This window comes from Arachis stenosperma, chromosome 5, assembly GCF_014773155.1.
Source record: "Arachis stenosperma cultivar V10309 chromosome 5, arast.V10309.gnm1.PFL2, whole genome shotgun sequence".
Taxonomy (NCBI): Eukaryota; Viridiplantae; Streptophyta; class Magnoliopsida; order Fabales; family Fabaceae; genus Arachis; species Arachis stenosperma.
Window position 1 is genome coordinate 36,597,353 of NC_080381.1, and position 14,672 is coordinate 36,612,024.

The 14,672-nt window shown below is 42.3% G+C and overlaps 1 non-coding gene across 1 annotated transcript; it reads right to left on the reverse strand.

The window, feature by feature from the left end:
* Positions 1–12,864: 12,864 nt before the first annotated feature.
* On the reverse strand, positions 12,865–12,972 carry LOC130984500 (small nucleolar RNA R71). The gene has a single exon (XR_009088435.1). It is a non-coding gene; the product is annotated as a small nucleolar RNA R71 (small nucleolar RNA).
* Between the last annotated feature and the right edge of the window lie 1,700 nt (positions 12,973–14,672).

Below are 14,672 nucleotides of genomic sequence, written 5' to 3' on the forward strand. Positions count from 1 at the left end.
CTGCGAGGATGGGAGGTAGCTGCTGACAACAGTGAGACCCTATACGAGCTTGCCATGGAAAGGAGTAAGAAGGGTTGGATGAAGACAGTAGGAAAGCAGAGAGACGGAAGGGAAGGCATCTTCATGCGCTTATCTGAAGTTCCTACCAATGAATTACATAAGTATCACTATCTTTATCTTTTATGTTATTTTCGTTCATCACCATATATATCTGAGTTTGCCTGACTAAGATTTACAAGATGACCATAGCTTGCTTCAATACTAACAATCTCCGTGGGATCGACCCTTACTCACGTAAGGTTTATTACTTGGACGACCCAGTGCACTTGCTGGTTAGTTGTGCGAAGTTGTGTAATGCCATGGTATTGGGCTACCAAGTTTTTGGAGCCATTACCAGGGATTATGAGAGTTGTGAAAAAGTATAGTTCACAATTTCGCGCACCACTCAGTCAAGCTGGGTGTGAAGGGGTGTCATCACTGGTAGGGATGGTAGCTGGAGGCTCTGTGGTGGTGGGCTGAGGATCTGGCTACTGTAGAGGAGGTGCTGACTGGATCGGGATCTCAAAATCTGCGGCCTCAATCTGAGGTGGAACCTCTTCCTGGGGAGCAGCCTGCTCTGTGCCTGCCTGCGGATGGGTCTCCTCCTGGTGCTCATCCGCCTCCGCCTCTGATGGATCTGTTGGTGAGTCAGGCTCGGAGGGGATGTCACTGTCCTGTCGGACCATCAACTTCAGATGCTCATACCGGAACCGGTTACGGCGCTCCATCTGATCAAGCTGTCGAAATAAGCAGTGCACGAGGCGGTAGACGGGCTCTGAGGTAGGTGAAGGTGCAGTGGTGGCAGCAGGGGCAGCTGTGGATGAAGAGGGTCCGACAGACAGTGGGGCTGTCTCATCAGTAGCAGTGAAAGGTGGTGGTCTGTAGCCCAAAGCCAGGAAGTTCCTATTGTGAGGAATGATCTTTCTGCAGTCTGTAGCCGGTGGTCTCTCATCGGCATCCTCCCATGACATGTCAGCTCGACGGCCTAGCTGTGTAATCAGATAAGGAAAGGGGAAAGTGCCTCGGACGTGGACCCTAGCCATATAATGCCGGATAAAGCGTGGCAAGTACAGGTCCTTACCATCCATCACACACCAGAGGAGGGTGATCATAGCAGCTGGAATCTCTGTCTCATGAGTACTCGGCATCACATAATTACTCAGGATCTGATGCCATAACCGAGCCTCATCATTTAGGTACGCCCTCTTGATACCCTTGGGCAGGGTGGTGTCCTGACCCATCTCCCAAGGGACAGTCGGGTCCTGGGCTATCCTTGCCTTGACAGCATCCCAATCAAACCTCAAGAAACGCATGTCCTCCTCAGCCTTTTTGTAACCATCAGGTTGATCGGACTTAGGTGGGAGCTGTAGGATGTCCTCTATGGCCTCTTCGGTGACCAGAATCTGCTTACCCCGTAGGTGTACTGCATCTAAGGTAGTGAGATAGTAGTTGCAGTAGAATTCCCTAACCCAAGATGCATTGACCTCTGTCAGTTCTCTTTCCAGAAAGAACCAGCCTCTTTGTTTGATTTGCTCAGTGGTGTATTGTTGGAGTTCTCCTGGGATCCTCAGAATCCTCTCCAGGTACAGGTTCCTGGAGGTTGCAAACACCGGGTACTTTAGCTCACAGTACCGGTTAGCAAATTTTATCGGATCAGTGGCAGGGAGTAGCTGGTCAGCTTTTTCCTGCTGGGTAAAGTTCTTCTCCCGCCATGAAGAATCATGCATTAGATCTATGATGGACTGGGAGGGGTCTCCTCTTTTGCGCTTGCCAGTAGCCTTGCCTTTTCCTTTTCTCTGTGAGGTAGACATCCTGAAAAACAGAAAACCAGGAAATATAAAAATAGGAAAACAAATAGGCAATTAAACAAAGAAAACTCAAAGCGGCAAAGGAGAATGAGAATGAGGTAAATGAGTTAGGTAAATGTGCATTAAGGATTGTATAGCAGTTTAAAAGTTTGAAAGGAATAATTAACAATCCAAAATGTATTAGAATGCAAGTTAAATAGAGAAATTGTCATTATGCCATGGTGAAAAAGTTAGAGGAAAGGGAAAGTCAGAAAAGATGTTATAAAAAGTTAGCATGGTTAGAATTTGAAAAAGAAGTTGGTAAATTAAAATTAGTGAGTCAGTAAAAGGTGGGTAAAGTAAGTGGCATAAAGAAAATAGTCTAGGTAACAAGGATTCACAGGTAGGAATAGAAGTAACTCATAACCAAACAAGGAAAACAATAGGATGCTGATTCAAATAGATATAAAGAAGAATTGGAATCAGAGCATCACAGATGCAGTTTATAAACCAGGAAATCAAAGAGGATAATAAAGCATGACCGGGCATTCATGAAATGGTTCGGGTAAAGCAGAGTAAAACAGAGTTCAAAATGCCAAACCAAAACATGGATGAAAATGTTTTATAGAAATTTGGGCAACATTCCGGCTAAATATGGATTATTCCAAAAAATAAACAGCAATCAAAGCAGTGCATATGAATTAAAAATTAAGCTGCAGGTACAGATAATGAATATAAACATGAAAATTCAGAGTAATAAGCAGCAAAGCAGGAAATCACAGCATATAAACAAGGGCACAGCAACAGCAGAATTGCAGAGTTGATAAAACAGAAACATGAACAGTGCAAGTAAACAGACCTAAATCCACTAACCAAATCCTAGGCTACCTAACAACCTAAAATCCACTACAACATGCATATCTAACTAGCCTAAACATGAACATAAAACGGAAAAATGAAGAAAAACGATGAACGGATAAAAGGAACTGCGTGTTGCGGAACCTGGGAGGGTGAAAGAAGTAGAACGGGTAGGAAACGGCTGGGTGGTGGTGGTGGCGGCGTCTGGCGCGGTGGAGGGCACGGCGGCACAGAGGGGCAGTTCGGTCAGGGAGAAAGGGAGGGGATGGGGGGATGGGGGAAATGGGGGGCTGTTGCTGGTTGAGGGGGGTTGTGGTTGACGGTGGCGGCGGCGTATGGGGGCGCGGAGGGGGCAATGGCGGAGGAGGAGGGGGAAAGAAGAGAGAGGAAGAAAGAAGGGAAGAGGAGAGAGGGAGGGTAGGTGGCGGCGGTGTCTGGGTGGTCGGCGGCGTCCGGGTGGTGTCGGTGGTGGCTGGGTGGTGGCGGCGGCGGATAGAGGAAGGAGAGAGGGGGAAGGGGGTGGAGGTGTGCGCGCGACTGATAGGGTTCGCGTTGCTGGGGGGTTATATTTTGAAATCCACGCAGCCGCGTGGGGCACGCGGTCGCGTGGTAGGGGTGAAAATGGGTGGACGCGATCGCGTGGATCGCGCGATCACATGGGAGGGTAGGAGAGGGGTGGACGCGATCGCGTGGGTCGCGCGATCGCGTCGCTGGAATTTGTGCTAGACGCACGATTTCAGCGTCGTTTCAGCGCAACTCTTTGTCTCCATTTAGGGTGTTGTGCAGTCCATGCGACGCGGTCGCATCGCTCACGCGGTCGCGTGGAATTGGTTATGCACATGTGACGCGATCGTGTGGGTCTTTTGCGCGAAAAGCACAAGAGAAGCACGATTCCAGTCCAACTTTCTGGACGTTGGGGTTATACGCCAATCTCCAGGGCACGCGACCGCGTGAGGGACGCGTGGGGGAGGTGTTTTATCGCAATTGACGCGATCGCATGATTGATGCGGTCGCGTCGCACGCCACTTTTTTTGTTTTTTTGTTTTTGAAAAAATGTAATTATGCAGTATGCAGAGTGCAAAATGATATGAATGTTATGAGTAATCCCAGGTTCAATGAAAAATAAAATAAAACTTGAAAACAACTAAAAATAAAAAAAAATGAAAAAGGAACGATCATACCATGGTAGGTTGTCTTCCACCTAGCACTTTTGGTTAAAGTCCTTAAGTTGGACGTTGGTTGAGCTTCCTGTTATGGCGGCTTGTGTTTAAATTCATCCAGAAAACTCCACCAATGCTTGGAATGCCAATGGCCTCCGGGGTCCCAAACTAGGCATGTGAAGCTTCTGAGCAGCTTCAAACAGACTTTCAGGCTCCTGGGGTGAATGGGTGATGAATATCAGAATATTTTCCAGTTCCCAAACTCTGGTTCCAAATCCGCTTTCGTTGTGATCTATACTTTTCCATCTGGGCGGTTTGGAAATTAGATTCTCACCACGGTGGCCAAACGTTCTCCGTGATCCATTCAATTGAGCATGATACCAATCCTTGCACTTTGAGTTGAAGTGTGGAACCTTATTGAACCTTGTGCACCAGCTCTGAGTATGAGCCATTTCCCTTTTATTCTTAAAGCCGCAGAGAGCTCTAAGCTGGCCATCTGTTTCAAGCAAACCATATTCAAGTGGAATATTGAAGATAAAAGACAAGAATTTTACCCACTTGCAGTTTGTGGTGGATGGTAACGGCCTTGGGATAGGTGTTTCCAATGGTTCTGTAAGTTCTACTCCCTTATAATCTTTTGTGAATTCTTCCACTTCAACCATCCCTTGATCAGAGTCTTCAATTTCTCCCTCATCATCGCTCAAGTCATATATTGGAGGTTGAGAAAGATCTACCTTAGCATCATCTTCATATTCACTTGGGGAAGATTCTTCTGTCTCAAAGAAATCACTTGTGGATGCAAGTTCGCCGCTAAGAGAATAGGACTCGTGATCATCATCATCAAGGAAACCTGTGTCCTGGGTTATTCCGTTCAGTTCTTCATAAGATATTTGCAGTGGAGGCGGTGCAAAATCCTCCTCAGCGTCAATTATAATATCCTTGACGAAGTTCTCCACAACAACCGACTCTTCTTCTTCTGCAATGACAGCTTTCTCTACTTGTTCTAGTACGAAGTTATGCTCTATGCTGTTCACTGGAGCTTCCAGCGTCTCCTTTGTACTGTGTTCTTCATTGGATTCTCAACATAAAGCCATGGGGGTCTGTTGAGGGGCTGAACGTCCGGAAGATAATTGCTTTAACTTCTCCACCATTGCTTGTTCCAGTTGATGAAGGATTGCAGTGCACTGTTTCATTGATTCTTCGAGGCTAACCTGTGATTTTGACTTTGATGGATATGGGTAATGCGTATGGGGGAGTGGTGGTTCTTGGGAGTAATTGGATTGGTATTGGGGCGGATAAGGATCGTATGGTAGCGAATGGCGAAAAGAAGCTTGTGAGTGTGGTAGTTTGAGGTCATGTTGAGAGGATGGTCCATAGGCACGGGGTGGGGCTTGTTGGTAGTTACAAGGTTGTCCACTATATCTTTCAGCTGGGTATGCATTGTAGAATGGTCGTTGTCCATGATATCTTGGAGGGTGTTGTTGTCTAAAGGGTTGATTATATCCTCTTGACTCTATCCATCCTTGATTGGTCTGACCTTGATGCATATTCCTACTGTGATTTCTATTTCCTTCAACAAAGTTAGAACTGAACTCAAAGCGAGAGGGGTGAGAATTCATAGTAGCTATCAGAAATAAGGGGGAAAAAGAGAAAACAAATAAACAAGTAAAAGAAAGATATTTTTTTTGAAAAATATTTACAATAACCGATAACAAGGCACACGTTTGCAATTCCCCGGCAACAACGCCATTTTGACGTTGAGATTTTTGCCAGTAAAGAATTTTATAAAGTCAATCGCGTTGTAGATATAATCTCTAAACCGACAGAAATCCCTTCGTACAAACGTTTTGGTTGTCACAAGTAACAAACCCCTTTAAAATTGATAACCGAGTATTTAAACCTCAGGTCGTCTTGTCAAGGAATTGCAGGGAGGTATGTTCTTATTATTGGCTATGAAAAAGGTAAAATTGGGGTTTTTGGAATTTGGGCAATGGGCACAAGCATATTTAAATAACAAGTAAAATAAATTAACGGTAAAATAAACTCTTGGCAAGGTATAAAGACTGGAAGTCCTATCCTAGTTATCCTTATCAATTATGAAGAGAATTGGATTCTTCTCCCACCTTGTTAACCTCTAACTATGAAGGTAAGTCAAATAGATGAATTAATTCGAATCCTCAGGTCCTAGTCTTTCCTTGGGAAAGGCTAGAGTTATTGGAATATGAATTAATGAAATGAAGAAATCCAATTTTCAATCAATAATGAGTTTGATAACTCTAGAGCTACCAATTATTTAACCATGACCAAAAGGAAAGGAAATTGAAGTTGCTGGAATAAAAATGCTTTTAGATGGGAAGCAATAATCATGTAAATAAAAGAAAGCAATATTAAACTGAAATACCTCAAATAACATTAATTTAAAAGAGTAATCTGTAACATGGCAGAGTTCATAAATTAAACTGGGAAAATAATTAAAAATAAAGAACATGTGATTGAGAGTCACTCGTAAAACTAAGAGAAATCCTAAATCCTAATCCTAAGAGAGAGAGGAGAGAACCTCTCTCAAAACTAGATCTAAATCATGGAAAGGTAACAGAAAATTCAGAGTCTCCTTTAATGGATGCATTCCTCCACTTCATAACCTCTGGTCTATGACTTCTGGACTTGGATTTGGACCAAAAAGGCTTCAGAATCCGCTATGAGCATTTTCTGCAATTTCTGGTGCGTGGCCTTTGTTACGCGTCCACGTGGGTCACGCGGTCGCGTCATTTGGAGTTCTCCTTGTCACGCGGTCGCGTCGGTCACGCGTCTGCGTCGTATGCGATTTGCTCAAGTCGCGCGGTTGCGTCAGTCATGCGACCGCGTCGTTGCCTCTTCGCTCCTGGCACGTGATCGCATCGTCCATGCGATCGCGTGGATGCCAGTTCCTTCAGAAACTCTATTTTGCACTTTTCCTTCCATTTTTGTATGTTTCCTTTTCCATCCTTTAAGCCATTCCTACCTTAGAAGATCTGAAACTACTTAACACACTAATCACGGCATCGAATGGAATTAAAGGTGATTAAAATAATTAATTTAAAAGCGTAGGAAAACATGTTTTTCACATACATCACATAATAAGGAAGGAGAAGTAAAACCACACAATTAATATGAATAAGTGGGTGAAGGATTGAATAAATCACTCAGATTAAGCATAAAATATATCATAAAATATGGGTTTATCAGAGAGCGCCCACAGTTGCTACCTTCACCATGATTAGGTTCTTCATTCACTTGAGGATATGGAAGTTGTGGATCATTCCCCTTTTTCTTGCTAAGTGCTGCTACTCCCAAGTTCCTACTGACATCTATCGCATAACCACTTCCACATTGTTCTTTAACTATGTCTTCTTCTACAATGTCACAACAAAAAATTGAGTAGACTCCTAGAGGTTTCCTCAAGGTTTCCTCCAAATTGAACTTCACCACTTTTCCTTTGTCTTCAAATGAATAATCTCGCGAAAACACATCTAGTTTAAACCTGGATGTCTTCAGGAAGGGCCTCTCAAGCAAGATGGAGGATGGCCTATCCGAATCAATGGGAGGTATTTCTAGGATATGGAAGTCCATTGGAAAGATCAAGTCTCAAATCCTTACCAACACATTCTCAGTAACACCCACAACTGAAATTATACTATTGTTTGCAAGTACAAACCTAGCCCCAGATCTTTTCAATGGTGCAAGGTCCAGCTTCTCATAAACCAAGAGTGGCATGACGCTTACGCACGCCCTTAAATTGCACATGCAGCCTTTAAGTTCAACATCACCAACCATACAAGATACTAAGCAAGCACCAGAATCACTATATTTTTTAGGGAAGTCTTCCATCACAGAGGAAACTGCACTCCCTAAAGGGTTCATCCCTAGTCCACCAAGCTTCTCTTTATGCGTGCATACATCCTTAAGGAACTTAGCATATTTTGGGACTTGACGTATAGCATCAAAGAGTGGGATTGTTACCTCCACATTCTTGAAGATTTGTACCATGTTGAGATCAAGCTTCTTATGCTTCTTGGCCTTCTTGGCTTAAGTAGGAAAAGGGATAGGAATTTGTTCCTCTAGAGTGCTCTTCTGCTTCGGTTTCGAAACTCTCAATTGTTCTTCTTCTTTTCTCCTTGGGGCTTCCTCCTCCTTTTTGTCTTTATCAATCTCTATTGTGTCACCAACTTCTGTATCAAGAACATCCTCTGCTAGCTTGATAGGCTCGGGCTCCATTTTTCTAAGCGTTGTACCACTTCTCAAGGTAATCGCATTGATGCTACCTGGTGCACAAATTTGTGATTCGCACAACTGACCAGCAAGTGCACTGGGTCGTCCAAGTAATACCTTACGTGAGTAAGGGTCGATCCCACGGAGATTATTGGCTTGAAGCAATCAATATTTATTTTATTTGTCTTAGTCAGGATACCAATAGGATTCTTTAGCCTCGTATTTTAATAAAGAAAAAGGGCATAAAATAAATAGTTATTACTTGAACAATAGAGTTATTTGTTTATAAAGGACTGTGGGATATGTTGGAGTTTTGGAGATGCTTTGTCCTTTGACTTCAACTCTTCCTTGAAATCCTTCAATACACGCAAGGCTCCTTCCATGGCAAGCTCTGTGTAGGGTGTCACCGTTGTCAATGGCTACTTCCCATCCTCTCAGTGAAAACGTTCCTATGCTCTGTCACAGCACGGCTAATCATCTGTCGGTTCTCAATCAGGTTGGAATAGAATCCATTGATCCTTTTGCGTCTGTCACTAACGCCCAGCCCTCAGGAGTTTGAAGCACGTCACAGTCATTCAATCCCAGAATCCTACTCGGAATACCACAGACAAGGTTTAGACTTTCCGGATTCTCATGAATGCCGCCATCAATCCAGCTTATACCACGAAGATTCTGATTAAGGAATCTAAGAGATATTCATTCAGTCTAATGTAGAACGGAGGTGGTTGTCAGGCACACGTTCATGGATTGAGGAAGGTGATGAGTGTCACGGATCATCACCTTCTTCACAATTAAGCACGAATAAACATCTTAGATAAGAACAAGCGTGTTTGAATGGAAAACAAAGGAATTGTGATAAATCATCGAGACGCTGCAGAGCTCCTCACCCCCAACAATGGAGTTTAGAGACTCATGCCGTCAAAAGTATGTAATTCAGATCTAAAAATGTCATGAGGTACAAGAAATGTCTGTAAAAGTTGTTTAAATAGTAAACTAGTAACCTAGGTTTACAGAATATGAGTAAACTAAGATAATTGGTGCAGAAATCCACTTTTGGGGCCCACTTGGTGTGTGCTGGGGCTGAGACTAAAGCTATCCACGAGTAGAGGCCTTTCTTGGCGTTAAACTCCAGGTTATGACGTGTTTTGGGCGTTCAACTCCGGATCATGACGTTTTTCTGGCGTTTAACTTCAGACAGCAGCATGAACTTGGCGTTCAATGCCAAGTTACGTCGTCTATCCTTGCGCAAAGTATGGACTATTATATATTGCTGGAAAGCCCTGGATGTCTACTTTCCAACGCCGTTGAGAGCGCGCCAATTGGACTCCTGTAGCTCCAGAAAATCCATTTCGAGTGCAGGGAGGTCAGGATCCAACAGCATCAGCAGTCCTTTTTCAGCCTAAGTCAGATTTTTGCTCAACTCCCTCAATTTCAGTCAGAAAATACCTGAAATCACAGAAAAATACACACACTCATAGTAAAGTCCAGAAATATGATTTTTGCCTAAAAACTAATATTATTTTACTAAAAACTAACTGAAACATGCTAAAATCTACATGAAATTACTCCCAAAAAGCGTACAAAATATCCGCTCATCACAACACCAAACTTAAACTTAAACTTAAACTGTCCATACTTTGTCCAATATTTGATGGCCCAAACCGGCATTCCAAATCAGCTCAAAACTGCCCGGCGTTTAACGCCGAAACTGGCACAAAAGCTGGCGTTTAACTCCAAGAAAAGTCTCTACACATGAAAGCTTCAATGCTCAGCCCAAACACACACCAAGTGGGCCCGGAAGTGGATTTTTTATGTCATTTACTCATTTCTGTAAACCCTAGGCTACTAGTTCTCTACAAATAGGACCTTTTGCTATTGTATTTTAGATCTTTTGATCATTTTTCAATCTTAGGATCATCTTTGGACGTCTAGTTCTTAGATCATTGGGAGGCTGGCCATTCGGCCATGCCTAGACCTTGTTCTTATGTATTTTCAACGGTGAAGTTTCTACACACCATAGATTAAGGTGTGGAGCTCTGCTGTACCTCGAGTATTAATGCAATTACTATTGTTCTTCTATTCAATTCAGCTTATCCTTGTTCTAAGATATTCATTCGCACCCAAGAACATGATGAATGTGATGATTATGTGACGCTCATCATCATTCTCACTTATGAACGCGTGCCTGACAACCACTCCCGTTCTACAAGCAAACAAGGCTTGAATGTTTATCTCTTGGATTCCTTAATCAGAATCTTCGTGGTATAAGCTAGAACTGATGGAGGTATTCAAGAGAATCCGGAAGGTCTAAACCTTGTCTGTGGTATTCTAAGTAGGATTCAAGGATTGAATGACTGTGACGAGCTTCAAACTCCTGAAGGCTGGGCATTAGTGACAGACGCAAAAGAATCAATGGATTCTATTCCAACCTGATTGAGAACCGACAGATGATTAGCCATGCTGTGACAGAGCATTTGGACCATTTTCACTGAGAGGACGGGACTGTAGTCACTGACAACAGTGATGCCCAACATACAGCTTGCCATGGAAAGGAGTAAGAATGATTGGATGAAGACATTAGGAAAGCAGAGAGACGGAACGGACAAAGCATCTTCATACACTTATCTGAAATTCCCACCAATGAATTACATAAGTATCTCTATCCTTGTTTTATGTTTTATTCATAAATCATCCATAACCATTTGAGTCTGCCTGACTGAGATTTACAAGGTGACCATAGCTTGCTTCATACCAACAATCTCCGTGGGATCGACCCTTACTCGCGTAAGGTTTATTACTTGGACGACCCAGTGCACTTGCTGGTTAGTTGTGCGAAGTTGTGTTTATGCCATGGTATTGAGCACCAAGTTTTTGGATTCATTACCGGGGATTATTTGAGTTGTGAAAAGTAGTGATCACAATTTCGTGCACCAAGTTTTTGGCGCCGTTGCCGGGGATTGTTTCGAGTATGGACAACTGACGGTTCATCTTGTTGCTTAGATTAGGTATTTTTCTTCAGAGTTCTTAAGAATGAATTCTAGTGTTTCAAGGTGATGTTCTTATCATCACCAAAGCTGATTGATTCTCATCAATTTAGCTCTTGAATGCAATGTCCTGCTGAAGCTTGGCTATCCATGTCTAATTCCTTTAGACTAAAGCTTTAGACTAACATTGCATGATTCCTAGAATTCTCATTAAGAATTTTGATACCATTATTTTCTTTTCCACTTAATTTTCAAAAAATCTAAAAAAAATTACAAAATCATAAAAACCAAAAATATTTTATGTTTCTTGTTTGAGTCTAGTGTCTCATTTTAAGTTTGGTGTCTTGCATGCATTGTTCATTTGATCTTGGTTCTATTTTCAAGTCAATAATACAGGGAACTGAAGATTCAGTACATGCAGCAGAGGAATTATACAGAAAGAGCTGGGCGTTCAAAACGCCCAGTGAAGAAGGAAAACTGACATTTAAACGCCAGCCAGGATACCTGGCTGGGCGTTTAACACCCAAAAGGGTAGCATTTTGGGCGTTAAACGCCAGAATGGATACCATTCTGGGCGTTTAACGCCAGGATGGCATAAGAGGGAAGATTCTATTTTCAATGCAAATTTTTTTTCAAGTTTTCAAAATTTTTCAAAATCAAATCTTTTTCAAATCATATCTTTTCAATCATATGTTTTCAAAATCAATTTCTTTCCATTTTCAAAAATACTTGCTATCAATTAATGATTTGATTCAATATTTCAAGTATGTTGCCTTTTCTGTTGAGAAAGGTTTAATGTTTGAATCATATCTTTTCTTGTTAGGCAAGTCATTAATTTTTAAAATCAAATCTTTTTAAATTGTTTTTCAAATCATATCTTTTCAATCATATCTTTTTAATCACATCTTTTTCAAAATAGTTTTCAATCATATCTTTTTTATTTCTAATTTCAAAATCTTTTTCAAAAATCACTTGATTTCTTTTCCACTCTTGGTTTCCGAAAATCAATTAAAGTTTTTCAAAATGTTTTTAAAATCTTTTACTTAATTTTCGAAAATTTCTTCCCCTCTTCTCACATCCTTCTATTTATGGAGTACCACTCCTCCTAAATGCACAATTCGAACTCTATCTCACTAAGTTCGAATTCTTCTACCTCTTTCTTCAATTTTTCTGTTCCTCTGACACCTCAAGGAATCTCTATACTGTGACATAGAGGATTCTACATTTTTTTGTTCTCTTCTCTTTCATATGAGCAGGAACAAAGACAAAAGCATTCTTGTTAAGGCTGACCCTGAACCTGAAAGGACCTTAAAGCGAAAGCTAAGAGAAGCTAAGGCATAACTCTCTGTAGAGGACCTAACAGAAATCTTCAAAGAAGAACCCATGGCAGCCGAAAACAACAACAATGCCAACAATGCAAGGAAGGTGCTGGGTGACTTTACTGCACCTACTCCCGACTTCTATGGGAGAAGCATCTCTATCCCTGCCATTGGAGCAAACAACTTTGAGCTTAAGCCTCAATTAGTTTCTCTAATGCAAAAGAATTGCAAGTTCCATGGACTTCCATTGGAAGATCCTCATCAGTTTTTAGCTGAATTCTTGCAAATCTGTGATACTGTCAAGACCAATGGGGTCAACCCTGAGGTCTACAGACTTATGCTATTCCCTTTTGCTATAAGAGACAGAGCTAGAATATGGTTGGACTCACAACCTAAAGAAAGCCTAAACTCTTGGGAAAAGCTAGTCAATGCCTTCTTGGCAAAGTTCTTTCCACCTCAAAAATTGAGTAAGCTTAGAGTGGAAGTCCAAACCTTCAGACAGAAAGAAGGTGAATCCCTCTATAAAGCTTGGGAAAGATACAAACAATTGATCAGAAAATGTCCTTCTGACATGCTTTCTGAATGGAGCATCATAGGTATTTTCTATGATGGTCTGTCTGAATTGTCCAAGATGTCATTGGATAGCTCTGCTGGAGGATCTCTTCATCTGAAGAAGACACCTACAGAAGCTCAGGAACTAATTGAAATGGTTGCAAATAACCAGTTCATGTACACTTCTGAAAGGAATCCTGTGAACAATGGGACAAATCAGAAGAAAGGAGTTCTTGAGATTGATACTCTGAATGCCATACTGGCTCAGAATAAAATATTGACTCAGCAAGTCAATTTGATTTTCCAAAGTCTGTCTAGAATGCAAAATGCACCAGGCAGTACTAAGGATGCTTCATCTGAAGAAGAAGCTTATGATCCTGAGAACCCCTCAATGGAAGAGGTGAACTATATGGGAGAACCCTATGGAAGCACCTATAATCCTTCATGGAGAAATCATCCAAATCTTTCATGGAAGGATCAACAGAGACCTCAACAAGGTTTCAACAACAATAATGGTGGAAGAAACAGGTTTAGCACTGGCAAGCCTTTTCCATCATTTTCTCAGCGACAGACAGAGAATTCTAAGCAGAACCACTCTGACTTAGCAACCATAGTCTCTGATCTAATCAAAACCACTCAAAGTTTCATGACTGAAACAAGGTCCTCCATTAGAAACTTGGAGGCACAAGTGGGACAGCTGAGCAAGAAAATTACTGAACTCCCTCCTAGTACTCTTCCAAGCAATACAGAAGAAAATCCAAAAGGAGAGTGCAAGGCCATCAACATGGCCGAATTTGGAGAGGAGGAAGAGGCAGTGAACGCCACTGAGGAAGACCTCAATGGACGTCCACTGGCCTCCAATGAGTTCCCCAATGAGGAACCATGGGAATCTGAGGCTCACTGGTGCACGAAATTGTGAACAATACTTTTCACAACTCTTATAATCCCCGGTCATGAACTCCAAGAACTTGGTAGCTCAATTCCATGGCATTACACAACTTCGCACAACTAACCAGCAAGTGCACTGGGTCGTCCAAGTAATACCTTACGTGAGTAAGGGTCGATCCCACGGAGATTGTTAGTATTGAAGCAAGCTATGGTCATCTTGCAAATCTTAGTCAGGCAGACTCAAATGGATATGGTGATGAACGAAAATAGCATAAAAGATAAAGATAGAGATACTTATGTAATCCATTGGTAGGAACTTCAGATAAGCGTATGAAGATGCCTTCCCTTCCGTCTCTCTGCTTTCCTACTGTCTTCATCCAATCCTTCTTATTCCTTTCCATGGCAAGCTTATGCAAGGGTTTCACCGTTGTCAGTGGCTACCTCTCATCCTCTCATTGGAAATGTTCAACGCACCCTGTCACGGCACGGCTATCCATCTGTCGGTTCTCAATCAGGCCGGAATAGAATCCAGTGATTCTTTTGCGTCTGTCACTAACGCCCCGCCTTCAGGAGTTTGAAGCACGTCACAGTCATTCAATCATTGAATCCTACTCAGAATACCACAGACAAGGTTAGACCTTCCGGATTCTCTTGAATGCCGCCATCAGTTCTCGCCTATACCACGAAGACTCTGATCTCACGGAATGGTTGGCTCGTTTGTCAGGCGAGCACTCGGTTGTCAGGCGATCAACCATGCATCGTGCAATCAGGAATCCAAGAGATATTCACTAGAGCCTTGGTTGCTTGTAGAACAAAAGTGGTTGTCAGTCACCTTGT